The sequence below is a fragment of the Manacus candei genome, unplaced genomic scaffold (genome assembly GCF_025592945.1).
Source record: "Manacus candei isolate 608988 ecotype Guabito, Panama unplaced genomic scaffold, ASM2559294v1 h1tg000049l, whole genome shotgun sequence".
Classification (NCBI taxonomy): domain Eukaryota; kingdom Metazoa; phylum Chordata; class Aves; order Passeriformes; family Pipridae; genus Manacus; species Manacus candei.
Window position 1 is genome coordinate 14167437 of NW_026138097.1, and position 26918 is coordinate 14194354.

Here is a 26918-nt window from a genome sequence, read left to right on the forward strand (position 1 = left end):
TCCATGCTGAGAAACCCCAGACCCCTCTTCTGAGGACAGGAGTTAGGCAGCTGATCCTTCTACCCAGGCAAGGCGAGGGCGAGGTTTCCTACCCTTTCTATTCATCCCCTTTCCAGAATTAGCCCGGCAGCATGATCTGACTCTGGTGAGGTGAGAAGTGCCTTCAGCTGCCCGGTCCTTCCCCGGTGCTGCCCGCAAGCTCTTGCTCGGGGAACGTGTTGGGGAAGCCAGAGGGATGTTTGCTGGCGTGGGGGGGATCTGATCCTTTTGCACCGTTTTGACTAAAGCAGGTATAATTTATCGAGCCGGTGAGCCGATCTTATATGGGGTCACTCTTCCCAAATCCTATATTAACGAGGAGGGAAAGCAGAGTAACGTTTCCTGGCACGATGCTGAATACTAGTCTGGGCATTTGACTCCTCTGGCCCTGGCCTGGACACCTCCGGCGCTGTGAAAGCCGAAGACCGCCCCGCATTTCGGCACGCCAGTCCCCTCCGCCCTGGCTGCCCTCCTACACCGGGCCTATCCTTTAAAGTTGCCCCGTTTCAGCGGGAGGTTAGCATTTACCATCCTCTCTTCTTTTCGGCCCGAGGGCCAAACTTGCCACCGAACCGGCTTTCCCGTCTGCGGGGCGACATCCCCGCCACCTCCTGCCCGGGGACGGCAGCCGCCGGTGGGCAGACGTCCCTCTGCCCGCGGAGAGGGTGGGCGGGTCCGCAGGCGACCCCACCGGCTCCCCCAGACCGCCCCCTGGCTCCACGGCCCCCGGTCCCGCCGTGCAGCTTGGCCCCAGCACCAGGCTGGAAACACCTCCACAGCTTTATTGTTATTATCGTTATTATTGGTATTTCTATCACCCCCTGACAGATCGCTCTGTGATGGGCAGCCGAAACCCGTGCCCGCCGTGAGGAGGAAAAGCCACCCGAGAAACGCTGCCCGGGAGCCGATGTCTTCCTCAAAAGGGGCTGGCGTTCTACACGTGCCGGTATCTTTACTAAATACTCGACGGAAGAAGGTGTCCGAAAGGGAAAATCTCGGCTAAAGAGAGAGAAAGACCTTCTCCTCTTTCAGTGGCTTTAATTTTTTTATTTTTTATTTTCTTGAGCTGCCTTACTCAGGCATTTGGCAGATTTAACGTTGCAAAGGAAACAAAGAAAAAGAAGTAATTACATTTTTGGAAAACAAACAATAATTACACGATACAATCGGTATAACAGTAAGTGAAACACAGCAGCGGGAGTTAAAAACAATATTCTATCCATGGAGATGGGCTCCGCCGCTGACTCAGCGGTTTTGAATACTCCAAATTATCCTTACATCGGATTTCTGTAGCGCAGTTCAGCTGCAGTCTATTGGCTTTTAAATTAAAACGTATCTCGCTGATTAGGCACGAGTAGCGTCTTAAAAAAAAAAACAAAAACCAAACACAAAACAAGGAAGCAGGTTCTCAAGGTAAAAATTTTCTGGTGGATCAGGAATACTTCATGAGCCCATCTGTATGTCAAGCAGAGGAGCAGCGCTTGGAGGGGCAGCCCCTGCCTCTCGGTTCCCGATGCCCGGGGCGGGGGCGGGAAGGGAGCAGGAGCGACTCCCTCGCATCTGAACTGCTGCAGCACCTGTCACCTGGCGAAGTTGTGACTTCACATGCCTCGCGGCTGTGACTTCACGTTGGGGCGCGTTATTCCATCACTGAGCCGTGTTGACATAAACATTCCCTCCCCCCCCGCGACGTTCTACTCCCCCTCCCCCGGTTTGCCCGACTTTCACACGAGTATTTGGTATGATCTCTAAGGCAGCAGAAAAGTTGTGCATGTGTATTTATTTTTTTCTAACTAGCATTTTTTTTCTATTATTTTTATTTCCAATTGACTCAGTTTTATTTTAATCGAGAGCCCCTAGGACTAGTTGTAATGATATGAATGGTTAAAGTGGGAAGAGCTCAAGGCTCGAGAATACTCTCTCCTCGGAAGAAAATACCAGACATCCCAGAGAAACAGCCGTGCAGAGCGTAGGTCTTATGTAAACGGAAAGAAATCATAGGCTGTCGGTGTAATGTGAAGCATACGTGAAATCTAGCATTTGTTCAATCAGACCCTCGTTCTGCTTCCCATTAACTGCCAAATCAAAAAGGGGGGGGGGGGGAAAGGAGGAAAAAAAAGAAAGGAAGAGAGAAGAGAAAAAAAAGCCCTGATTGCAGCAAAATTCTGATTCCCACCTCTAAAACTTGTGTATCCCAGTGAAAAGTTTGGAGCTGTGCTGCAGCTCGGTTCTCGTACTGCCCTCAGGACTCCCAAATTCCCAGGCAACGGCCACACAAGCGATGATGACAACAGCAGCAACTACGAGGCTCCTCGCCGCCTGCTCTATTTGAAAGCAAACCCACCTATTTTTCGTCAGGCAACTCCAGACAGAAGTGGCAACTAAAGCTTTAAACCCTTTGGAAATTCCTTTCTGATTTAAGAGAGCCAGGGGGCTTTCGTCCTCTCCCTGCCGTTAGTTGTGAGGAAGGGCAACAAAAGAGGTAAAATGCCTTCTCCAACTAACTGGCTCAGCGTTTCATATGCATCAAAGGGAAAGCAAGAGCTAATCCGAAAATGACCACTTTAATGTACACGAACCCATGGCTACAGCAGTAGAACCGAGGGGGATTTTGAACTCTCCACCACAACAAAACCCTACACTTAATGTCATAATAACAGATATTAAACAAAGGGGAATGAAAGGATCTCACGCTGGGTTTTCTGCATTCTTGAGTCTAATTAAAAATATACAGAAAAAAGACATAGTTTGGGTCAAAATGGCATGAGAGCCGCCTTGTGCCAGTGAAGAGGCTGCAATTATCAGCTTAGAGGCCAGACCCTAGAGATCTTATTCTCTCTTCAGCTCCACGGGAGCCGAAAGCCAGTGCAGGGGTGAGGGGACAGATGCACCCGACCAGGGCTGGGAGGGCTTGGAGAAGAGGGCTGAGGGATACCTATCCTCTCCTTTCCCCTTTCCCCAGACTGCAAAGTGGAACTAAAACAAATACAGCAGAGCCCAGCAAGACTTTTTTTTTTTTTTTCTTTTTTTTTGAGGCCACTTTGACAGCTCTTCCATTCAAAGGGAGCCGGGGTGTTTACTTAGTGTCAGGTTGTATGACTCTGGCTTCTGCCTTTGGGGCTGGTGCCCCCAGCTGAGAGGGGAATCCTGTGGTGAGCAACAAGTGCTCCGCATGACAATACCTTCCTGGGGAGAAAATACCTCTCCCAGAAGGAACCTTCTCCAAAGCTATAGGCCAGAAGCTGGAGCCAGACAAATTCAAATGCAAGATAAGGCACAGGCAAGAGATTAACCACTTGAATAAGCTACTAGGAGCACTAGCAGTCCCATTCGTCCCTGTATTTTGGCAGAGATGTGGATGTCCACACTGGTAATGTGACTGAGTCTAATCTGAGTGATTGGGCTCAATATAGAGCACAACCTGCAGTATGAGAGAGGTCTGACGAAACCCTTGAAGCTATGACTAATAAATGACTTCAAGACTTTGTGATTTGGTCCCTTATAAATATCCATGGTGCTATTTTGCTGGTATTGGTGTTTGACTGGTGTTTCTTGTATATAGCAGTGGGCAAACTGTCTTTTCCTTTACTCATATGAAAGCTAACCTCTTTTACTCCTTGTTTATTTTGTTTCCAGAGGAGCCAGACTTTGCCAGGTGTCAGGAAGATGAGTCTTTATTGAAGAGTAACCAGCGTTGCCACTCTCCATAGGCCCTTTACCACCTTTGAAGGAGACTTTCTTGGTGCCTGCAAGAATCTCAGGCTGGACCCAAGGTATTCCCATCCACCAGTATGACAAGCAATGGGCAAGGGTTCCTTCAGCCAACACAGTTGAGACCTATGGATGGTACTCCCACCTCAGAGAACGGACATAATTGTGGTGGAAGTCAAAACAGAGAGAGAGGGGAGCAGTGCTTCTCTCATCCCATGGCAGCCACAGGGAGCAAAGTACACCTGAGCTCAGCATCCCATTTATCCCTCCGCAGCTGGTCAAATGGACCAATTCAGAGTGACTCAAGGTGTTGGATTCAACGTATAAAGACATAGCACAGGGCAAGCAGCCCTGACTCTTGCTGCCAGCAAGGCATGGGTGAACTGATGGATCTTTCTTTCTTAGGCTCTGTCTGTGCATTGTCCTCAGAGGCTTCAGCTGCCCAGGCCACCCTGCCTTAAAGTTTGTCTCACATAGAGAAGGGTCTTCCCAGCTTGCCTGGTGAGACCTTCCTAACCTGAGGGCCTTTGCAAGAGGCCCAGGAAACCTTCCCCATAATTGCAGGGTACTCAGCTCGGGACTGTATGTGCAGTGCAATTATCGTTTACCAACATGGTGACTCCTACTAACCCTGCAGCACAGCTGCCTCGCTGGAGCTAAAGATTAATTACTGCCCGTAAATCCAAGAGGTCTTCTCCAGGCAACATCAGTAACACTTCTGAGGCTGATTGTATGCTGATTTTTTGAGGAAAAGCTGTAAAACAGAGGTTTCTACTAACATCACTTCTCAGCCTGTAAAATTGCATAGTGGGGAGAAGAATATTTGGTATTTGAGGGTTAGAGCTGAGGCTTTTCGCCTCCTGTTTTCTTTATGGCTTTTGAGTGACACCTATGAAGTGGTGTTTGAAACATTTATGTGCTGTTTTCAGCAAACACCTGGAGAGTGATCCTACTACACTTGCAGGGAGTACTGGCGGGACAGGAGAGGGAGGGATGCTGCAGCTCATTTTCCCACTGGCAGGTGTAGGTTTGCACCACTTATACCCATAGTGGTGTTTGTCTAGTGCACCCCTGGGATCTGAACCACGATATTTGGCTTTGCAGGGGTGCTCTGCACAGACTCCCTGGAATGAACACTGCTCTGCATCCCTTCAGGATGTGCAGGTTCCTGTACTGGGCTGACTGAAGATATGCTATCAGGTCTGGCAAGGTGGCCAAGACAGGGTTCATTTTTTTCAGTAACTGTGAGGGGGCATGGCTAAGGCCTGGATGTTATGCTATATCACCTCACATCATTGCTGAGGGCAGGGGGAAAGGGACTCCCTCTCTCTTTTCTGGAGAAGTGGGATAATGGCTTCCTTCTGGTCAAGTAAACATGGTGGACTGAGCAGTCTGGTATTGTTTACTCTCTGGGGCTTTCTGTGTAAATTCTTTCTTTTCTTACACTTTTTGTTATTAATATGGTTGCTCTTACTGTTTGTTTTCTTATCTCATTGCTGTTTCCAGTAAATTGTTCTTATCTCAACCCATGATCTTTAGCTTTTGTGCCTCCGATTGGAGGGGAGGGAGGGGAAGCAGAGCATGATTTTAGCCAGAGTACTAAATTGAAGAATACCATTCCTAAACCACAACATAAGGGAAAAGCTGTACTTCAGACAGCCTGCAAATATCCATGTGTTCTGAGGCAGCCCTGATGCCGGGATGATTTTCTTTGTGGGTAGGTTGCTCAAGAGATTTAGGAATTGAGTAGGAAGCTATGAGCATGCCCACAGCGCTCTACCTGTGTTCTAAAGACAGGCTTTAAGTGAAGCTCACAGCCTAAACAACTAATTTTGGAGGAGCTGAGGTGTGTTTCCTTAGTCCCTTTTGTGTGAGGCTCAGTGTAGTGGTGTGAGTGCAGTTCTCATCAGGATGAGTACATTAAAAATAGCAACAGACAGATGGATTTGAAAATAAGAGCAATTTAGTGCAACAGCAGCTGCTGAGATTGAGCAACTATTCCTTGAAAGAGTGACTTAGGTAACTACCCTGTTGTAAACCAGTTGGACTCTTGAGAAAAGAACAACAGGGGAAATTTTACTCTAACAATAAAATTATCATCATCATCATCACCTTAAAGGAAATGGTAAGTGAGAGCTGGAAGGAGCTTGACCATCTTTCCCAGGCTAATAGAATAATCTGGTTAATTTTGCACATATCTGATTAACATTGTGTCTAATTGTCATGCTGGTTGCAGTTCCACTGCCAGTATAATTTTGAAGCATTTTACTGTGTTTTTTGTAAAAAATTACCCTCATGTGAATCTTGGTTTATACATTACTCACTGGGAAGTGTAAATTTTCTTAACCAACACTGTAGACTGTAATTAGCCAAGCCATGAGAATAAATGCTTACAACATTTAGGGCCCAAACTTGTCAACTTTTCATTTTTATTAGTGTGAACACTCAAGACCGTCTGCACAGACACATTTTTAGTGGGGCTGGTCATTCACCTCTTGGCCAGTGTGATGGCTTGGTGTGTGTGCTGGGATGAGGATGTAGGTGATCTACATCTTGGTGGGCAGACTGGGAACCAGACTGGGACCTGGGAGACTTACACTGTTTTCTGTTACTTCTGTCATAGGGAATAGGTAGGAGGAAGTGGGATCATAACACAGTACACAAGTACTATTCTTTTGTTGTCTGTGTGAGGAATATAATAGATTATAACTAATTAGCATAGGCTCCTGTACTAAGATTGTTCTCAACACATAAGGCTGGCTGCTGTGGATTAAGTTGCAAAATATAACTTACAAGATGTTGACACCTGAGATTAATGAAATGTTCTTCACATTTTTCCAGTATAGAGGTTCTGGGATTACATTTACTGGGCTATGTCTAGTTCTTCTGTACTGAGAGCAATGGGAAACAGCTAGGTGTCTCTCTGCACTTTCAGGTACTTCAGTGCTTTAAAAATCTGATCCCTCTGTGCCTTGTGTCTATGTCCTTATCTTAAGATCAGCCTAACTGACTTGGAAGCAGGTGAAAATTTTACTAAAAATACTTGCTGGCCTGTTTCTAAGAATAAGTTAGAAAATAAAGGCAAAAAGAGTACTTTAGGTCTGTGTCTTTCAAGTTTACATTTGTCAGGGGAGTATCTAATAAAGCCATATGGAAAACTGGATTCTGCAGATGATTGATGGGACAGTGTGCACCCACTGAGTTCAGCGGGACTTGTCACTTTAGGAAAGCCACTCCTAAGCCTTGGTATTTGGAGATCTGGACAAAGAGGTTGAGCTGCCATGACACTTGTGTTGTCCCTCACACCCTTACTGATAGATCCTTCTCTTTCTGTTTTACGGATAAAATTAATGAGAAGGAAAAATTTTCAAGGAAAGGCAGCAAACCCCACAACCCTGCATATAAATGACACCAAGGTTTGAACCCAAAGTGATGGGAAAGTCACATTTTAAGCTGTGCCTGTGTCCTGGATTCACCCTGTTGAGCGTGAAAGTAGTACTGTCACTTCTGATTCCCTCTTCGCTGTTGCCCAGGCAGTGTCCAGGGTGGGAACAGTTGCATGCATCCACTGCTGTGTTTCTTCCATGGCTGTGTCACATTTCTCTGTCTGCTCCTCAAAGGAGTCGTTTGCCTCTAACTTGATGGCCTCCCCCAAACCCAGTCTCTGATATTCAACAAGAATCTTGCTGGCAGAACGCAAACTGGCAGCCTTTTCCGTAGGGTCCTCTGAGGGACAGACAGACCTGTGGCTCCCCAACCGTTGCCCTTCGTCCTGTCCCTAAGCGCCTCCTGTGAACTTCCAGGAAAGGACTCTGAACACAGCTGAGCAGTGTGATATGTCTTGGCATTCCTGCCTAGGCCTCTTCAAAATGTGCTTCCCCTTGTTCATAGCAATCAGGCCATTTCTGATGATGGTTCAGCAATGCCTTCCAGGCAAGTGAGGGCATGATCAGTCCTTCTTCTTCACATTTTGTTCCAAGTGAGTCAGAGAAGTCATCTAGGCAAGGAGAGGCTCTGCAAGTCAGGGGAGAGCAATGGCTTGCAGTGTTCACATGCCTCTCCCAGCTGTGCTTGGAAAGAGAAAATCGCCCCTGGAGCCATTGACCTGGGAGCCTGCTGGGGTGCTGGGGGGTATCCTAGCTTGTGGAACATTATGTGGCCAAGCTCTGTAATTGCTTCTGTTTCCTTTCCACTATGTCTCCCAGGAAATTAGCTAGATGGACCCACTATCAGGGGGGTCTTGCTACCAGGAAACTTTGCCACTTTTTGGTTTTATCTAAAACTAATTGAGAATGGGTGCTGTCTATATCTCTGCGTGTTGGTCTAGTGTTGTATTTCAGAGTCCCTGGCTCTAGGACTTTTGATATCTTGGGTCTAGGAGATTGCTATGTTAGTCCTTTAGTGAGAGGAGAATTGAAGCACCAAGTTGTTAAAGGAGTTATTCAAGGCCAAACATCCCACCTCACACAGATCTGGAAAGAAATGCAAGCCTCTTGCCTTTCAAGTTCTTGCATAAATAATTTTTTTCTGTTTCCCGCTGTAGAGTGGTATAGGGTTTCCAGTGCACTGGAGGAAATAAGCATGGTGTAGACATACAGAATAAAAGGAAGATATGAAAGAATTTGCACTAGGGTGTGACTTTTCCGGAAACAAACTACAAGCCCCTTGTAATTGGTTTTTCAGATTACTGGGTGCAAAGGAGGATTTGTTCTGTATCCATGAGTAGAAAGATGAATTAAATTTGCTTTAACTAAATCCCACTAACATGTCAGTCTTGTGTGCTCGTATTCTTGATATCAGGATGTAGATTATAGATATAAACTCAAGACATGCAGAAGTTAAATATGAGGATATTGCAAATGCAAAAATGTAAGAATAGAGGTTTCCCATTCAACTTTTAATTCCTGCATGATGTGTGAATTTCTAGTGCCTAAATGGTGGTGCTGGGTTTTTCCTTCACTCTGTTTGCCTTTCCAAGATGCAATTTAAATGAAATTGTAAAATCTCCTGTGTTTTATCCCCAGTTCATCCAGTAGCAAGAGAATGTAAGAATATGCATAGAAAGAGGTGCCACCTGCGAGGCTTGCACTAACAGAAGCGTTTAAGCCCTGGTGGTCAGTGCTGCAGGAGGCACGGGTCCAGCCTTGTGTCAGTGCCAGTGCTGCCCCTGCAAGCACCGCAGGCGAGGAGCCTCCTGTACATCCAAGTGTTGCTCCCTCTGGGAAGAGCTGGTGTGGCATTCAGCAGCCTCAGCCCCACTGTGGAAGCCATGGATCAGGTTGTCTCTGATGGTTTTCTACCTCTCTGTATCTCTCAAAGAGACTCCTTGCAGAGCACGTGAAACCCTCAATTTTTGCAGCCTGGGCTGACTCTTCCTGTCTGCAGCAGCCACCACCACTGTTCCCCAGCCCTGTCTGCTGCCTGAGCTACAGTAAATGCTCTACTAGCACCAGGATAAATTGAAACACCCACACAACCCAGGAGAAAGTCTGTATTTAGCATCTTCTCTATTGTAGCAGGCAGCTCTGTCTTGCCTCCACTCTGTCCTGCTGACAGGGTGATATCCCCTCGGATCTGGCACAAGAGCCCAGGGCTGGTGCCAAACCTGGCTGTAGCTACAAGCCTGGCACCGCAAGTGAGCACAGTGAGGATCAAGAGGAAAAAAACCCTGAGAGTTAACTCCACAACATTATCATAAAAAGTATACATGTACAAGGGGCTAGCAGTGAGTTTGTATGTTCTATGGTGGGAACATAGCTCTTAGTGAATAATGTACTGTAAATTCTGAGTAAGACATTAAAATGTCAGTAAAACCAGTGCAATAAGATTAACTCTGGCACCTCCAGCTTGTGACCAAGCTATTTTTAATATTATCAAACCCGTTGTTCCCCTCCCATGTACAGGCATACTGTATTTTGCTCTTTCAAGTCAGAACATGCTTTCATGATTTTTTTTCTCTTCTGCTTCCTTTTTTTTTTGATATCTCTATACTCTCCCCTGTCCTCTCATCAGGATGGTAAAACTGAGAGTTTAGAGTTTCAGGGAAATTAAGATGCTTGTATTTTAATTTGCAGTAGAGACCCTGATACTATACTTTGAAGGCAGGCTCAGCATTTGATGTAAACCAAGAGAAACTGTATGCCTAGGTATGCTTGTACATATGGAACCTACAAATATCACTTGCTTATTGATCTGGAGTCTCAGCAATACCTAAGCATACGGAGAGTATAAGAACCATGAGAAAAGGCCATGGGAACAGGAAAAGCCTCTTTAATTCCACTTTCCTGCTTTTCCATCCTCCTCCCCCCATCCCCTCCTTCTGCAGCAGCAAGCCTAGGTGTCTGTGGAACTCATTTACATGGTTTGCTTCCATTGCCTACTCCCCTAATTTATTCCATATGTTTATTACCCTTTGTGTGCAATACTCCTGCTTGTGTTCCCTATTTGCTTATAATTTCCTAATTTTTCGGGTTCTACCTCCTGTTGGTTTTTTTTACTTTGTTTGTTTGTTTTAATCTGCTCTGCTCGCCTATGTGTGATCTCTGTGAAATTTCTGCTTGAAGCAAAGGTAGTAGCATCCATCAGTGCTACTAGGGACCTTGGCAAAGTGAAGCTCTTAAAGTGGTGCCTTGTTTAGAGGTACCATGCTGAAACTGCAGACAGGATGGGATCTACTGGGAGATTCAATCAGTACGAGCCCTGCTTCAGCAGGTCAACACTCTCCTTCTTCTCTGCTAATTTGGGAGCCATGGTTTTCTAGAATGGGCCCATAAGGAGAGGAAATATCACCTCTCAGCACATGGCTTAGTTTAACAAAATGCACAGCAGCTCTGACTCGACAGAAAGACACTTGGAATCTGAGAGTGTAATTTTGAGCCCAAAATTTGTTTTCAAAAGTAATAAATAACATTAAAAAGTATTTTCTTTCTGTTTGCAAGCAAACCATGGTACTTTCCACTGCGGCAGTTCTTTTATGCCCTGATACTCATCAACGAGGTTTTGTTTATGGGCAGGGACTGGACATCATCTCTGCCAGATCTTGTGGATACCCCTCAAATCAGACACATTGATGGAGACCCTGCAAGCATGATCTTCACAATACTTTCGAATGCTTGAGTGTCTAGATGCCCTAGGGGAGTGTTGCATGAGCAGACTTTCAATGAAACTGGCAGCTCTGTGCCCCTGCACAAAATCTGGTGATTCCAAAAGTCTTAGACAGGAGCAGGAGAATGCAGTATGTGATCATGGACACTCTGCAACAGACACAACTTTGAGTGTTTAGCTCATCTATGGCAAGGCAGGAGTTGTCCATGAAGCTTGTGAGAGGGCTGATGGACTGCAGGGTGGGATACACCTCTGTGGCTCTCATACCTGACTTGAGCTGCTGAGCCCTCACAAGTCTGTGATATGTCTCAGCAGCCACAAAGTCCAGCAGGCAAAGAGCTGCTGCTGAGTTTAGTTAGCAAGGCCTGTAACTCATGGCTGGTAAAAGAACATAAATTAATTTTTATTTTTTTTTTAACTATGGTGAAACAAGCAGTAAGTATGGTGTGTGTGCACACAAGTATAGGACCATATTAACAAATTACTAGTTAGTTTCTTAGATATAATCCTTGGTTTTCTTCCCAATGATGCAAGTGTACAAGTCTCTGTGTTCTTTTTTTTCATGCTGTCTTCAGTGACTCTTCTTTCCAAAAGGATGGAGGTGATTGCCTCAGTGATGGCTGAATGCTTTATTTAGAAACACCTAAAATTGTCCTTAGCTTTAAACTTGAAAGTCATCTGTTTGACTGTGGGATCAGCCCCATGGATTATGCATGTGCTTGCACACCATCACTTGTCACAGTATTGGGTAACCTCTTCATATATGTCTCATATCTATATCTCTATCTACATCTCTAGCAAGATCTAGATCTATTAAGTATGTAATTTCCAAAGATGCAGTATTATACAGATGTAGATAAGTGGATAGGCACAGACACACATATATAAAACCAAGGCATACAAATATACTTTGTTGGAGAATTCTGGCTGGAAAGTCTTAGAAAAACCTAGATATGCTTAAATACCAAGTATCAGTATCTCCCAAGGCATATTCTGTGGATTGATGTCCAGTTCATTGTTTGTGACTGCTCTGCAAAACAGGTGCCTTTAGCAGTGAAGCAAAATTTCACGGGGCTCAGTTCCCTCCGATCAGGACTTTGCTGTAGCTATAGTGATTAGTCATGAAGGCCAGGGATCAGTGCACTGCATGCTGGTACTAGGGTACTGGCATTCACTGGTGGCTGCACAACCCAGTTCACCTCTTTTTATCTCATACTCCTGAAGGTATTGGGTGCTAGATTTCTCAAACACAGATGCCCCTGGAATTATTAACAGAAGTAATTATTGTCACACTTGTACCCAAAACAAGATGTTGATTTCTGACATTGTACTTATTCCACCTTCTTCTCTAGAGAAACTGGAGAACTAAGTAGCCTGACCCTGCTTGGCAAAGGTGGGGACAGACCATTGCTGCCCATTTGCTCCCTCTTGATTCCTGAAGCCTCAACCAGCCAGCAGCTTAGAAGCACTGACTAGGGGTGCCCAGCCAGGGAAAAATCATGGGGGTGGATGGAGGGCATCCACAGGGGAAATGAGACTTTGTTCTGGAAGGAGGGAAGAGAGAGACAGCAGGGAAGAGATGCCCAAAGTGCATATGAGCATGTGAGAATCACCACATTGCTGGAGGTCAAAGGAACCAACAGGTGAAATGCTGGTGCTGCAGAAGTCCAAGAAAGTTTGGAGTCAGAGTCCCAATTCCTCACTCTCAATACAACCAAATATTTATATCTAAGTATTTTCTTACTTAGGATGGAAATGTATCCTCTTTCACTATTGCTATGGGGTTTCTATTGAAAACAGCCTCCAAGGAATTACTGTGGCTTTTGGTTCAGGGACTGCATCTATGTAATATTTGTGTTGCCTCTGACTTGAGCTTAAATCCCTGTGAGGAAATGGAAGGCGTTTGGTGTTCAGCTTGATGTCAAACTTTTTTGCCTCTCAATACCCAATGGCAGCTCCCATCAGGGGTGTCCTTTGGGGGTGTCTTTTGTTAAAAGGGGCCCAGACAGTGCATACATGTAAAAGCAAATACTGCGGTTGTGTAAGACACAGGGATAAATGTGCTTTTCTGGGTAGTGGAAAGGCATGAGGTATTTATGTGGAGCACAGCTTGCTTTTGTGAAGCCAGTGGGCATTAGCCTGGTTCCAATTCACATAACACCACAAATTTTAGCTGGGCCCCTGCTGCCTACCACTCCTCACAGCTGGTGTTACACATCTGTGTGTCATGTCTCAACACCTGCTCCTCCATTTTTGGGAGCAGAGGCCATCCCCTGAAGTCTGATGCTCTCACTTGTGCCATCCTGCCTGTCTGCTGGGGCAGGGCATGATGCCTGGGCTGCACAGGGGCATGGCGCATCATCTGGTGGGACATAGCCTGCTCTAGCCACTGCTCCTTGCTCTGCTCCCCAGATTTTCCACCAAGCACAAGTTTCTACGTGCTAGGGTCACCTACACCTTTTTGCCAGACCAGTTCTCTCTTCCCTCCTCACCCCCCATCGTGGAACAATGAAAACCACCATAACATTTTTTGTCATCCCACAGAGTTTTGCTGATCTACACAGGTGAAAATCTGACCTGCTGTTCAGATACTTGTTGGCAAACCCACACTGATAATTTTCACTTTGTTTCATTTAACACATCAAATTGAGGCTAAGGTTTTCACCCTTCTGTTTTTTTAGCAGTTACTGATTTTACCATGTTTGCTTTGGCAGTTAAAAAAAAAAAATCAACAGAAGGATTACATTTCAGTGGCACAACACCCTAATCCTCAGGCAAATGATTTGTCCAAGCTTAATATGAAGTACTTAGGATGTATTGTTTGATGTAAACACTAGTTCTAATAAAATGGTGCCTGAGGTACAGTTCTTCAACTTGTAATACCCTATTTGCGTTGGCCTGTACACATTGGATTTGAAACCATTATGATAAAATATATCCTTCTTTAGCCTGATAAAAAAAAAATCAAAAAAAAATCCACAGAAATCCACAGCATAGGGCCTACTTTCCAAGGAAGGACACTGAAAGGAGCAAGGAGCCTCCTGCGGGCACTGCAAGCGACGTCAAACAGAATTACGCCCCATTGTTCATGGGGTACATTTGGGGCAGAAATCAGCTCTCCATGGGCAGTGCATGAGTCTTGGTCTGTTCTGGAGCATCCTAGGGAAAGAGGCTCCCTTACCCTATAGCTCCATACTGATAATCTGGAGTCCCTCTGAAGTTCTTCCTGGCTTTTCCCTGACTCACTCCATCTATTTGAAATTATTTGTGTACAGTAATATAAATATGCTCCAGGTGTGACCACGGGTCTTACTGTAATGCTGTATTTTAAAGAATCTATCAGAAGGACTGGCTGATTAACTAGTGAGGGGCTGAGGGCACGGGGGCAGGAACACAGTGCAGCAGGCATCCCTGTGCAAGTCAAGCCCCATCGAAGAGCAGCCAGCTTAGCACCAGCAGGCAAAAACATTCGGCATGTCAAGACGTTACATTTGTCTTACCACTCCATTAATATACCAGTGACAGAAAGTCACATCCAGTGACCTCCCCTGCTGCTTGTACTACCTGGATTCCCATGAAAGGTTTTCCCTGAAATATGAGGAAACCCTTGGTTTTGGCAGTGTTATAGCTGCCACCTGAATGTCTTTTGAAAGGGGTAAATACCATCATTTTGGGTGGGCTTCCTTCCTCTCATCCAGCTATGGCTTGTTCAAAATACTGCTGCCTTTATGACAGCCTTTAAAGCCCTTTTACTAAGCAGGCTAACAAGGGTAATGATAAACATGGTGAGGATACACCTTTCAGGGAGATTCCCTGTAGCAAAAATGAAGATTGAGAGAAAAATTATTTAAAGAAAAGAGGGGGTGAGGAAATGCCTAGAGACTTTCCCCTGTACAAGGAGGGAAAAAAAATTTACAGGCATGGATGTGAAGTACCAAGTACACTTATTAACAGCTTGTACAACATGTTGAGTAGCTCCCTATTAAACAGCAAAAGCAGAGAATGCTTTAGTCAGGAGAATATGGAAGTGGCCTTCACATGACTCTGTGGTAGAGATTCCCAAGATATACAAAGGTCCTGCAAATTCTGGGCTTTCTTCTCCCTTGCTGGAGGACAGCTCTGCTCAGCTGTGGGAGTCTCCCCTGCTTGTGTTCCACTCCTTTCCCTGCTCCCACTGCCTGTGGGTTATCCATGAAGAGAGCTAGCCTGGATGTTGAGAGTTGTTTTTGCGCCTCTTGGAGAAACATTTTCCTTCACTGTAATTGTGGTGGGTTGATTGTGGCTGGATGCCAGGCGCCTGCCAAGACAGTCTATTACTCCCCTCCTCAGCTGGACAGGAGAGAAAATACAACTAAAGGTTTGTGGATCAAGATAAGGGCAGGGAGAGATCACTCACCAGTTACTGTCACAGGTAAAACAGACTCGACTTGGGGAAAATGGATTTAATTTATTTTAATTTTTTACCAATCAAATCAGAGTAGGATAATGAGAAAATACAAACACATCTTAAAACACTCATCCTCCCTTCTTTCCAGACTTAACTTCACTCCCGATTTTCTCTACCTCTCCCCAAAGCAGCACAGGAGGATGGGAAGTGGGGGCTGCGGTCATTTCGTCTCATGCCCTCTCTGCCGCTCCTTCTTCCTCAGGGGGATGACTTCTTTTACTCTTCCCCTGTTGCTGTGTGGAGTCCCTCCCCCAAACCTTGCCATGGAAACCCAATACAGCAATCTTAAAGCATCCAGCAAGCAGGACCTTTTGACACTGACAGAATAGCTCCTCCCTCTCTGGATCTGCCTTGACCAAGCAAGATACCCAGGGTATCCAAAAGGAGGGTGCTGAGACAAGTCATGGAGGCTGGAAGGGAATAGCTTAATCTGCAGATGTTACAATGCCACTGGGAAGCAATTACACTGGTTCCCAAGTAAGCTTTCCATCTGCAGAGCAGTACATTTAAGGATAGAGATGTTACTCTCACTTTAATAGCGATTACTCTGCACCACAGGGCCAACAGACAGCTTTACTGCTTTGGGCTCCCCTTTTCACCTCAACTTTTCTCATGTTTCTAGTATTATGCAGTGAGCAACATGGGACCCACATTTTTGCTCATCAGGGAGTGGGTTGTGCCTTTCAGCCTCTTGGAAAACAAAGCTGAGAGTTATTCAACCTGCCTTGCAGTCACCAGTGGTGACAGATAGGGGGACTTCACTCGGCACAGAGGTTTCAGGTTTGATGGGAGATGAGTGGTACCACACACCTTTGTAACATTTCTGCTTTCCCCAAGAAGATACCTAAGCATTAGTTGTGTATCAAGAAAATGTTCAAGTTTCTTACTCAGTACCTGGAGTTAGCTCGTGGGACAATCTCATGAAAGTTGAGCACAATCAGATATTTCATTGTCCTGGGCTCAGCATCTACTGTCACATGCTGGGTAACTTAGTTGAGACTTTGGATAGAGCACTGTAAGAAATGCCACTCGACGCTTCTGGGTGTCTCTGCACCCCATCACACACTAAAATAGGCCTGACTTGTCCTGCTTGTCCTAACTAAAGTGTGTGGGCTGACACAGTTGAAAAAAAGAAAAGGCAAAAGAGTTAACCTCTTCCCTTGCTTTAGGTTTACTCTTGTGGAAGCTGAACAGATTTCTATCCAGGAGGGGCTGGTGAGACGACAAATGCAAACAGCATCCATTCTTTCTCCCCTCTCTGGAGTTTGGTTTCACAATCAGCCTTCCAGTGAAAATAGAAAAGGGTGTGAAAATTCAAGAAGCAACAACAGACAATAGATTTCTACCCTTTCTTTGGAAGACACCACTCAAGTCACAACTGGTATCTAATGCTGCTGTTGGCTTCCAATTTTGCCTTTTGCAGCTACTCATAAACAAGCCTTTTTAGAGGTGCCTTTTCCAATCATGTGATGTGACCAATTATTTGCTGGTTTTGGGAGTAATCTGGCAGTGTTTTGGGAAGGTAACCAGGCATCAGGATTTGCTAAACTGTCATGAGACACCCTATCCCAGCTCCATCAAGGTGACAGGAGCTGTTACTGCTGCTGGTCAAGGCCACCATACTCACAGAGCCTGGGCACTCTGGGAGTGAATGTGGGCAACACCACCAGGCTTAGCTCCAAAACCCTGCCTGGGTGGCATGGGGAACTGCATGCACTGATGGCCATGCAGATGTTGCCACCACTTTTTACTTCAGCCCCATGTGCCCACGGCTGGAGGTTGCACTCCTGAGCCTATTGCCAAGCTCGCTGTGACCTGGGGTGCATTGCAATCTCTGTATATCCGCTTAGTCATTTTTAAAACCAGCACAGCAATGCTTAGCCCCAAACCTAGTAGGGAATTACACACGGAGGCTGATCAGATAAAAACTGTGCCTTCCACTCCGGGAGAAGGGGCTGAAATTACACCATGTAATTATAATGTAGTTAACCTGTGACTGTGCTTTATATATTTTTTTTCCCTCCAAGCCAATTATTACTAAAAGTGTAAACTCAGTATGACTGAGTTGTTTATCACTGCCCTGAGAGGAAATCATCATCTGGCTTCACACTTCTCAGAAGCCAGGTACACTACTTACCTTATATTTACACTGTCATTAAGATAACATTATTATTAATTCTGCTATTTTTCCGGTGTTAGCGCAATACTGTTGGTATTAATAACACTTAATTCAGCTCCTCAGTTCCTTAGGAGGAATCACAGCCCATGGTTATTACTAAGCTTGCAACTGGGTAATAAGCAGTTTGTCCCAGCAAAATTACGGTCTTTACAGTGAGGTGGCAATAGACCTCGGGAGCCTCACCTGCTTGATGAAGCCAGTTGAAAAATATTCCCCTGGGCTCATTGAGCTTTGGATCTGTCTCCCTGCAACTGAAAAGAGCCAGAAGGGAGCACAGGATCTACAGCCTTGCTAAAACCCAAGTTTCAGTAGCCCCAGATGGGGTTGCTGGTGTCACTTGTGATTGTGGCCAACATGCCTCAGCAACGGTGAGTCCCAGAAAGGGGCTGACAACAAGGATAGGAGACTTTGCTATCGCTAACTTATGCAATAAAGGGTAGGAAAGGGGAAGGCAAAGAGTACTGTGAGGGCTAGTGGTGGCTCCTGAAAGGCCACCTCTCACATCAGCCCATAGATGTGATGGGCTGATGTGTGTGCTCCTGTCACATGCAGGGCCTGTGCATGTTCACATGAAGCAGCAGACACTGTAGTGGAAAACTAGGGTTGGGCACTGGGAATGAAAGTAGGGTTTGATCCTTCAAAATATTTCTCATGGATTATCCTTTGAATCTGCTCTTTGACAGATTATTTTATCTGCAGAAGTGTAAACTGTACTCTGGTCCTGCAGGAGTTTCTGTGGAGTACATTTCTCCTGGATGACTTAAAAAAGTGACAGCAGATTACTGTGGATGTTCTAAGTTCCCAAGCAAGGATACCAGCATGACTTCAATTGGGACACACTGGGAGGTATGGCTGTACATTCACAAATCTTACATTGTAATTTATCCCCCAGGTGACCTGAGAAAAGCAGCCTTTCACCCCACTCCCCTTTTCCTTGAACTCCTTAGTCTGCTGCCAGCTAAGTAATCTACATGACAGAAGTTTATGAAAACATTATTTTTTTGCTAATTCATATTTTTTCAGCCCTTCTAAACATAACAATTTTTCCCCAAACAACTCCACTTGAAATCTGCAAAAATCAGAGATACCCTTTCCTCTATGCCATCAGATATGAAAACACATTTTTCTCTTCCATGCTGTTAAAAACCTATCTATTTTGCTCTCAGTAGCTAAGTGCTTGCTGGTGCTTCCTTGTACAGAAATCAGCTTTGTCTTCACAGCCATTTTCACTCCAAAATGCCCAGGCTGAGCACAGGATTCTGCGCAGGGTTTATTAACAAAATGCCCCTCTCCCACCACTGTGCTGACTCCTTGCAAACCCAGCAGTGGGCAGAATGTGATCAAAGAAGATGCATTGATAGATGCATCTTACCAGAAAGCTTCCACATAATTAACAACATTTGCAGCCTTAAATTGGAGCGCACTTCAGACGAAGCGTATGTTTATTGCTTTCTGCTCTTCACGTGAATTCAGCTGATCCTAACTGGGCTGACTTTCAGTATTACAATGTCACCAGTGATAAAAAATAAAATCGAGTAGGTTTTTTTGTTGCATAAGAATTGGGGATGGGAATTTTTTCTTTTTTTTTTTCTTTTTTTTTTTTAACGTGTATGGAGAAAGAACATTCTGTGTCATGCAGTTATCAGCCGAATCACCCCATTTCTTTGTTCATGGCGTAGCTTTTGTGTGCCTAAACCTCTGGCAGCACAGGAAATAGAGGTCAAATCACTGTCCTCTGACTTAGGTTGCAAGCTGCGACTTCCACAGGTAGCCGCCTTGCAGCCAAAAAATGTTACTTATGTGAGTAGTTCGCCTTCATGCTGTGGGCGGGGAAGGCACCAGCAACCTGGCCTACTGCAAATGTCACCAGCCAGCCTTGTCACTATTGGGATTGGAGAGATCCAGCAGCTGGCTCAGCCTCTGCTAGTATCCACTGGTTACGCCGAGCTCATTAAGAAAATATTGATCGCGCAGAAGTTTATGCAATGTTTGATCCAGCTCGCCTCCTTTGAAGCCGCACAGATCTCGAACAGATTGCTGGAGCAGGAGAGGGGAGCATGCGCCTGCACAGGAGCGAGCGAGAGAGAGGGAAATCAAACGCTCTGAAATGAGAAATCTTGCCAAAAAATCTCTGGGCCGGGTTTTGGGCTGAGAATGCGAGCATCAGATAAAAATAACAAGTCACACGGCAGAGGACAGAGCGCGGGGCTCGTCTCTCGCCCGGGGCCGCGCATGCCCCCTGAGCAGCGCCGAGGCGAGGGGAGCCCGGCAGCCTCCGCCAGCAGAAGGCTGGAGTGGAGAAGGGCTGTGTTTGATGTATGAGCTTTGGCTTGCCATTGTGAGTCACCCCAGAACTAGCTGTAGGCAAAACAAAAATCTTTTGTGATTAATTAGAAAAATCGGACAATTATGAATTGACTGCACACAGCCAGCGTACGGTAATATAAATAGTAATGAAGCCGGCTGGATCTGATGAACACACTGTGTTTATGTGCAGTCGCAGAAAAAAAAAAGGATCCGATTTAGGTGGTGTCAGTTTAAATAACGTAATTTCTGCTCTCTGACTCTTTGTTCGGTCTTTACCCAGTATTAGATCTGAAACTTTAAAACTGAGTTTTAGTTGACTTATCTAAATGTCTGGTTGTTCTTTTGATGTCTGCCCAAAACATATGCTTCTCTTCAATGACCATCTAAAATTATTATGTTACAATGAATGAATAAGTCTAGCAGTGCTGTAAGTGGTGTGCAGCTATTGTTGCTCCTTTGTGTTTGTCAGTAGCCCTTGCACAGGGTCTGACAGGCACCATCCACGCATAGGGATAGGAAGAGTATTTGAATTCCCCAGGTTCTTGGTAGTTTTCAGAGAGGGAAGGGGGTAAGAAAAAAGGTCTGTAGGCGCGTGTCTGCAGCACAACGGATAATTACATTCACAATGTTCTACATCATTTAGCTGCCACCTAATTAAAAAAATATATCGGCGATGAGATGACGTCAGTGCTAGAATTTGCCGCCGATGTCGGGGACACGGAACGCGTTACTGACAGGAGCGGGAGCGGTGGGTGTGTTTAGGAGCGCCCTGCCCGCTGCTCTCCTCCGGCCCTGCGAAAACCAATTCTTACCTGCCTGTAGGTGGGTGAGCAGGTTGCTGTGCCGTCACACGTCGTGACAATCACGACAGAGGGTTAAATCGCAGCCCGTGCCCGCTTCTCCCTCTCCGAGGGAGGCGCCCGTCGTCCTCCCGACCCCGGCGGGGCTTTGTTCCCCGACGGGCGATTACACCGGTCCCTCAGGGGGCTGCTGCCTGCGCCCGCCGCCCTCCCGCCCGGACCGGCTTTGTTCTCCGGGGCCGCCGGCGGGGGCCGTGAGCGCCGCCGCCCGCCCTCGGGCAGGAGCCTGTCCCGGTCGCGACGTGCTCTCGACCCCCGCCGCCACCCCCGGCACGGCCCACCCGCCGGCTCGGGAGCCCCCGCAGGGAGCGACCTGCCTAAGAAGGGGTGTTGGCGGGAGCTTTTTAACCCCTCTCTAAAGGGAGAAATGAGGGGAAGGAAGGGAGCACCCAGACGGGGTAGTTCCTAACACGATCCGGAGCACCAGCACACGCACACGCCCCCCCCGTTTGCGACCTTCACACCTGAAATGTTTTGGCCGTTTCACTTCACGGGAAAAAAAAAATTAATCGGAGTATTTCACATATCCAGGCTAAAAGCATGTCTTGTGGTTTTTCTATTACTTCTTTTTAAGGGCGCGGGAGTACCAACGGGTGTGTTTCTGGAGAGGGCTCCTGGAGGAGGAATGCTCCGCTCTTCTAACTCAAGGAGTAGAAGTGGTGATGTACACGTGGCCTTTAATTAGCCCTGTAATCTTGCAACAAAAAAAAAAATACAACACTGTAAGGTGGAGGTGTGTCTCTGTTCTAGTTTGCTGCACTTTTATAGCCTTTGAGACAAAGAGCAGAGGTATGGTGGGGCAGGTGTGAGGGGCAAGGTGATAATAAACATTTCTTTACAATTGCTATCGATCTTTCAGTAGGTACTGTTGACAGAAGATGAAGATAACATCATGCACAACAGAGTGAATGGCTCATGATGGTATTAAGCGTTCTCAGTCTTCCTTGTGGCTTTTTTTACACTTTGGACACTGCCTGCATTAATGGAGCACTGATTAAAAGCTTTGAGTACAGCTGCAAACTGCTGCAGATAAAGCACGAGCACTGTGAGCCTTATGTGAAGTATCCCACATACCTGCAGAATTATGCAGGATGACACTGGGCTATATTTTTTGACGATGCTTTAGCTCTAATGTTAAATTTAATGAAACTGTGCGGTGGCCCACATCATTAGTGAAATGCTCTAGTCTCACAAGGCCTTAATCATGCACTTTTGAACATTTATAGAAGCACAGCCTAAAACTTTCACTGAAGGATCACCCTGCTGTCAAACTCCTTTTGAATTCCACGTAGAAATGTAGGGTAACAAGGACAGCAATATTAACCATATTACCCTTTCTCACATCTCTACCAACTCATCTAACCTAAAAGAAAAGCTGTGTCTTTATCCTGCAAATGCTCCATGCACAAAATTTTCATTGCAGTCGATGATATCTGACTTAGCAATTGATTTTCTCATTATTGTTCCCATGTCAATTATTTCCTGAGTCTGAGTCTATCTGCATTGCAACGAGGAGTCTGACCTCTGTGCAAGTATTGCATGTTAGTTTTTAATCTAGTGAGCTGGAGTGTCCCTGACTGCTAAGGCGTGGCATCAGTAAGGGCATCAACCTTCCAACCACATGCCCTGCACCTGTTGGGGTTTTCCTCTCTCTTTACATATTGAATTCTGATCACAGCATGGGCAGCACACACACAGTTCATGTGTCAGGTTTCTGGTGTACTCCCCACGTAGATGCCTCAAAAAACATTCCTCCCTGTGATGCTTTGTGGATGCTTTTCCTGCAGGACTCTGGGCTAATTGTGTCCCTCTCTGCTCATCCTTCCCTGAACAACTCAGTTCTTCAGAAATCTCAGGGCAGATAAGTCAAAATGATTTATAGGGCACTTGGTATTTTTTGGATGCAGCTGTGTAGACCTCATTTCAGTCTGTGTGTCTCATTTCCATGACATGGCCAGTACTAAGAGCACTGTCCCCAGTCCATGCCTGGGGTGTGCTTGCCCAGCAGTGAGCCAGATCCAATTGCATGCCATTACATTTCCTTATTAGGATCCTTTTTCTAAAAAAAACCCCTATATTTTGCTTTTCATTGTATCACATGTCATATTATAAGGAAGCCCTTTAAAATAATAATAATTGAGAGCTAAATTCTTTGGTTGCTGATCACTACTGCTGTTATCTAGGAATGATGCAAGTACTTTTTCAGGCCTTGAAACATTACACTGCCACTTCTGCCACCTGAGTTGATGTTTTTTACCAGGCTTTTGAGGATGTTACTCCTTATAGCTTTGAGAGAGAGGAGCTCTGCTAAGCTTGTGCTTAGGGAACCTGGGCCAGGGACAGGAGGACTATGTCCTTCCACAGGCAGAGGTCAGTGGGTCAGTGTCTGTTAGTTTCAGTGACTGCTATTAAACCATACCTCTAAAAGAGGAAAAAAGAAATTGAAAGCAAACATGACAAAATAGCAACAACTTCTTCCTACTACACTCAAAACACATACTCAGATGAATGCACGTATTGTGCATGTGGGGATGGAGTGGAAGACCAGAAACAACTTGATGCTGAGAGGCTTGAGTTAGCAACCACATCCTGAGCACCTCTGGGACTCTCCTGTCATGTGTTCCATTCCTCATTTCCAGCATCTGTTCAGCAGCACCTGGCATCTGTGTTGCTTTCACATTTTGTTTTTTTTGTCATGAGTAGCGGGGTGAGCATGTGCCGCTTTCTGCCAGCACCAAGAACCATGCCAACTGAATTTGGATGTCCTCAAGGTACAGCCGGCAGCTCCAGTCCTCCTGCAGGCCTTCCTGTAATACAGGCTTCTCATATTTGACTTTGGCACAGACACAATAGTTGTAAGTATGTCAGGTTCCCAAATACTTACTTGCTGAAATCTCTCCTATTTAGATAGTAGCTATTTGGCAACTTTGGATGCTGCTCTTGTCCTGGCATAACCTTCTCCTGTAACTATACCTCAGGATTAATTGTATTTGCTCAAGAAGTTGGCAGGATTGTGGTTTGCCTTCTGCCTACTTGCCCCAAACTGGTGAGCCTAATAAAGTACTGTGAGGTGTGTTATGATATTGTAACGATGACAAATACCAACCTTTTTACTCAACCAAGACTTATTGTTATCAGGTTCTTTACTGATTGACATTGTATGGTGTAGACCTGGCATGGTGTTTTGTGTATTTCAAAGATAATTTGGTCAGATGAACTGTTTATAATCTATGCTAGTTGTTTCTAATTTACGTGGAAATGCATGTGGAGCAAGCTATAATTGGTTAATCCAGTAGTATCTGCTGTGCAACACCTTGTCAAAACACTCAGAACTGAGCCACAAGAAGACAGCAAGTAAGAGGCAGCTTACTCAGTGACCTTTGTGGTTTAGCTCACATAGGTATCCATCAGTCAGGTACCAAAAAGTTTCAGGAATATCTCGTTGTTTCACCGATTCTGTTGAATGTTGCTCCTGCTATTTTTAACAGAATCACTCACTCGGTTATCTTATCTCTGGTGGGTGCACTTACATCTACAAAGGAACATCTCCAGTTCTGTTTTTGTGCCTCAGTTCAACATTGAAGGCTACAACTAAGGTTTCTGACTGTTTTAGGATGATATGTTATGCACTGTCTTTATCTTCTGTTAACCAAGGAAAGATGCTTATCTCTGGGTACCTGGACCGTGTATGTTGGCTGCTCATCTGGAGGCACGCTATCAAAATCCAGTCAGGTTGGGTCAAGTTCTGAGTCTGCCCCAGCACAGATGCAAGTTGACTTTGGTTCAAGCAGGGCTAACATTTACTTCATATTAGACTTTTGAAATTCCTTGCTCCTTTTATATTGAGACTGAGCTCATTTTGCAATTTTCTGGACAGATTTGTGCAATTTGGCCAGAATAGGATAAATTGCATTCTTAATATGATTTCTGATTTCCAGTGGTTTATGGACGCACTCATTTTCACGTGGTTTATTTCTACACATATTCATGATTACAAGAGTTTCATCAGCAAGGTCATTTTTTTCATTTTCAATTGGAGTGAAGTCCTATTGTGCCATGCTGACAAACAGCCTTAAAAATCAGGTGTATCACCTGATACAACCTCTTTGTTACTCTCCAGCTGTTTCATTAGGGGTGTTTCTGAGATTTTTGCTTAATTCCCAGAAGCTTTTCACTTGCCAGGCATCCTAGTGGCACTTTGGATTATCCCAAAGACACTCTGAATAGAGCACTTAACTGAAGCCAATTAGAGGATGAATTTGCTTAGGTATGTTAACCTGCCTGTGAATGTATAGGAGACTGCCTTGTTTTGGTATCTTTCCATTACATAATCTACAATCCTGCCAACCAAATTCCTTTTCCATTTAATACCTGTTTTATAAGTTAATGGCCTAATTTAGCTTTTCCTCTTATGTTTTCAATTCCACACTCATGCTTGTTCCTTTTTCTACACCTTGTGACTATTTTTGACCTCAATTCAAAGGATCATTCAAAACTGTGTCAGCTCATCTGAAACCTCCAAGACCTGAAACATCATGTTTCTATACTTAGTCTGAAAATCCTTTACGTCGGTTGTATAGATAGTTTGCTATATAGATTAGAACAGTAGGGATCTAGTCTCTAGGTGTTATTCCAGTTCAAATAATCATAATTACCACTTTCCCCATCTCTAAAAGGAAAACACTTCTCCACATACCATATCTGAGGAACAGCTCAGATCTCTGAAGGTCTGACCAGCTTGGTGTGCTGTTATGGAGGATGGCCAGTAATGGCTGTTTTGGGGCAGAGTATAGGAAAAGGGGTGACCCTTCGCCTGCCCTGCTCTGCCCTAACTGTTCCTGTTCCTGTCCCTGTCCCTTAAGGCCTTGGGTGGACACCTCTGAGCAAGGCCATCTGCTTTGCATTGGCAGTGGAAAGCCCTGAAATCCTCCCCTTTAGGGTACCTAATTTTGTTTACGGGTCTCACCAGCAGTGGTCTATGTTGCCTTCTCTCTCCACAAAATAAGATCGCAGTAGCGCCTATGCTGACATAATTGTCAAACAAAGAAAAGATTGCAAAATGCAAATATTAGATGCCTCAAAGAGATGGCCCAAGTGGTATGTACACCCTGTTATGTCATGCTTCATTTTCCCTGGAAAAAAAGGGAGGACTCAAACCATTGTTTACAAATTGGCAGTCAGATCACTCGTTTGTGTGGCGCTGTTAAATCCAAAAGTTACACCACAAGTGGGTTTGGCCCAATGTTCTCTAACAAATTTATTAATGATGCCTGACAGGCTGTCTATATTTGGGGATGTTCAGTTATTAGTCAGAAAATTAAACTTACAGCTGTATCACCCGTGTGAAAAGAATACAGAAAAGTACATTGAAAAGGAACCATAAAGAACACAAAAATCAATATTGCAGGGGTAATGGCATGTTTACTAAATTCTTGGTTGCTGGGACAGATTGGCTTTTTTTTTAAAAAAACCAACTAATTTCTTATTGTTATTTTCAGAGTTTAACTAAACCCAGTTGAGTTGCCTTTGGTTTGGAATGATAAAACTGAAATTCATGAAGAAAAATATATGGGAATTTTTATGTTATTACCCAATTTGTTTCTCCCCTTATTCCATAGAAATATTGTACCTCCATGAGTCCCACCTTCCCCCCTCATGAAGACAAGGGTAATTTTGCCCCTGAGCAGCCTCCAGCCTAGTGAAGACTCCAGTCACAGCTGCATCAGCTCCTTCCACTCCCAGTATTCAAGTGCCACTGGCTTTGGTGGGAATGAGGGGGGATTTCAGTGCCGCTGCTGCAGTTCCCAAAAGGCTGAAAAATGCAGTCAATACAGAGGATGTTACTGTCTGCATGTTTGCCATCTGAGGGTAGATGCCTTATCCTACTGAAATCTCTTGGAGATGCAGTGGATTTCTAAAGCAGTGGGCAAAGTATGCTTGCTTCTGGTAAAACAGAAGAGGCCAATGTGTAGGGCTTTTACTGCCTCAATTTCCCAAGGAATTTCTAATGAGTCAGAGTTACTCTAGTGTTTAAAAGTAAAATATGGTTATGGCTCTCAAATGCAAGCTACATTTAACAACCATATATTGATTTTTTTTTCCTGTGTAATTTTATTTCCGTGAACATTTCTGTTTTCTTAATTAGTAGCCTTTTAAGGAGAGATTTAACATCTTCATTATCAGAGGGTAACTTATGAAACAGCTGTATGGTGAGAGAGGCAGAGACAGAGAGGGTGGGAGAAAAAAAAGCATTGGTGAAAGACTTTCTATC

The 26918-nt window shown here is 45.0% G+C and overlaps 1 long non-coding RNA gene across 4 annotated transcripts in view; it reads left to right on the forward strand.

Annotated features, from left to right (window-relative positions):
• The first annotated feature begins 1726 nt into the window (after positions 1-1726).
• The window catches only part of LOC127476398 (uncharacterized), a 42376-nt gene continuing 17184 nt past the window's right edge, over positions 1727-26918 (forward strand). Inside the window, exons 1-5 of one of the 4 annotated variants that reach the window (XR_007906588.1) lie at positions 1727-1778; positions 1875-2008; positions 2238-2521; positions 3676-3812; positions 18208-18326. This is a non-coding gene — a long non-coding RNA (uncharacterized LOC127476398). The other 3 variants (XR_007906586.1, XR_007906589.1, XR_007906587.1) reach the window with 3 other exon arrangements.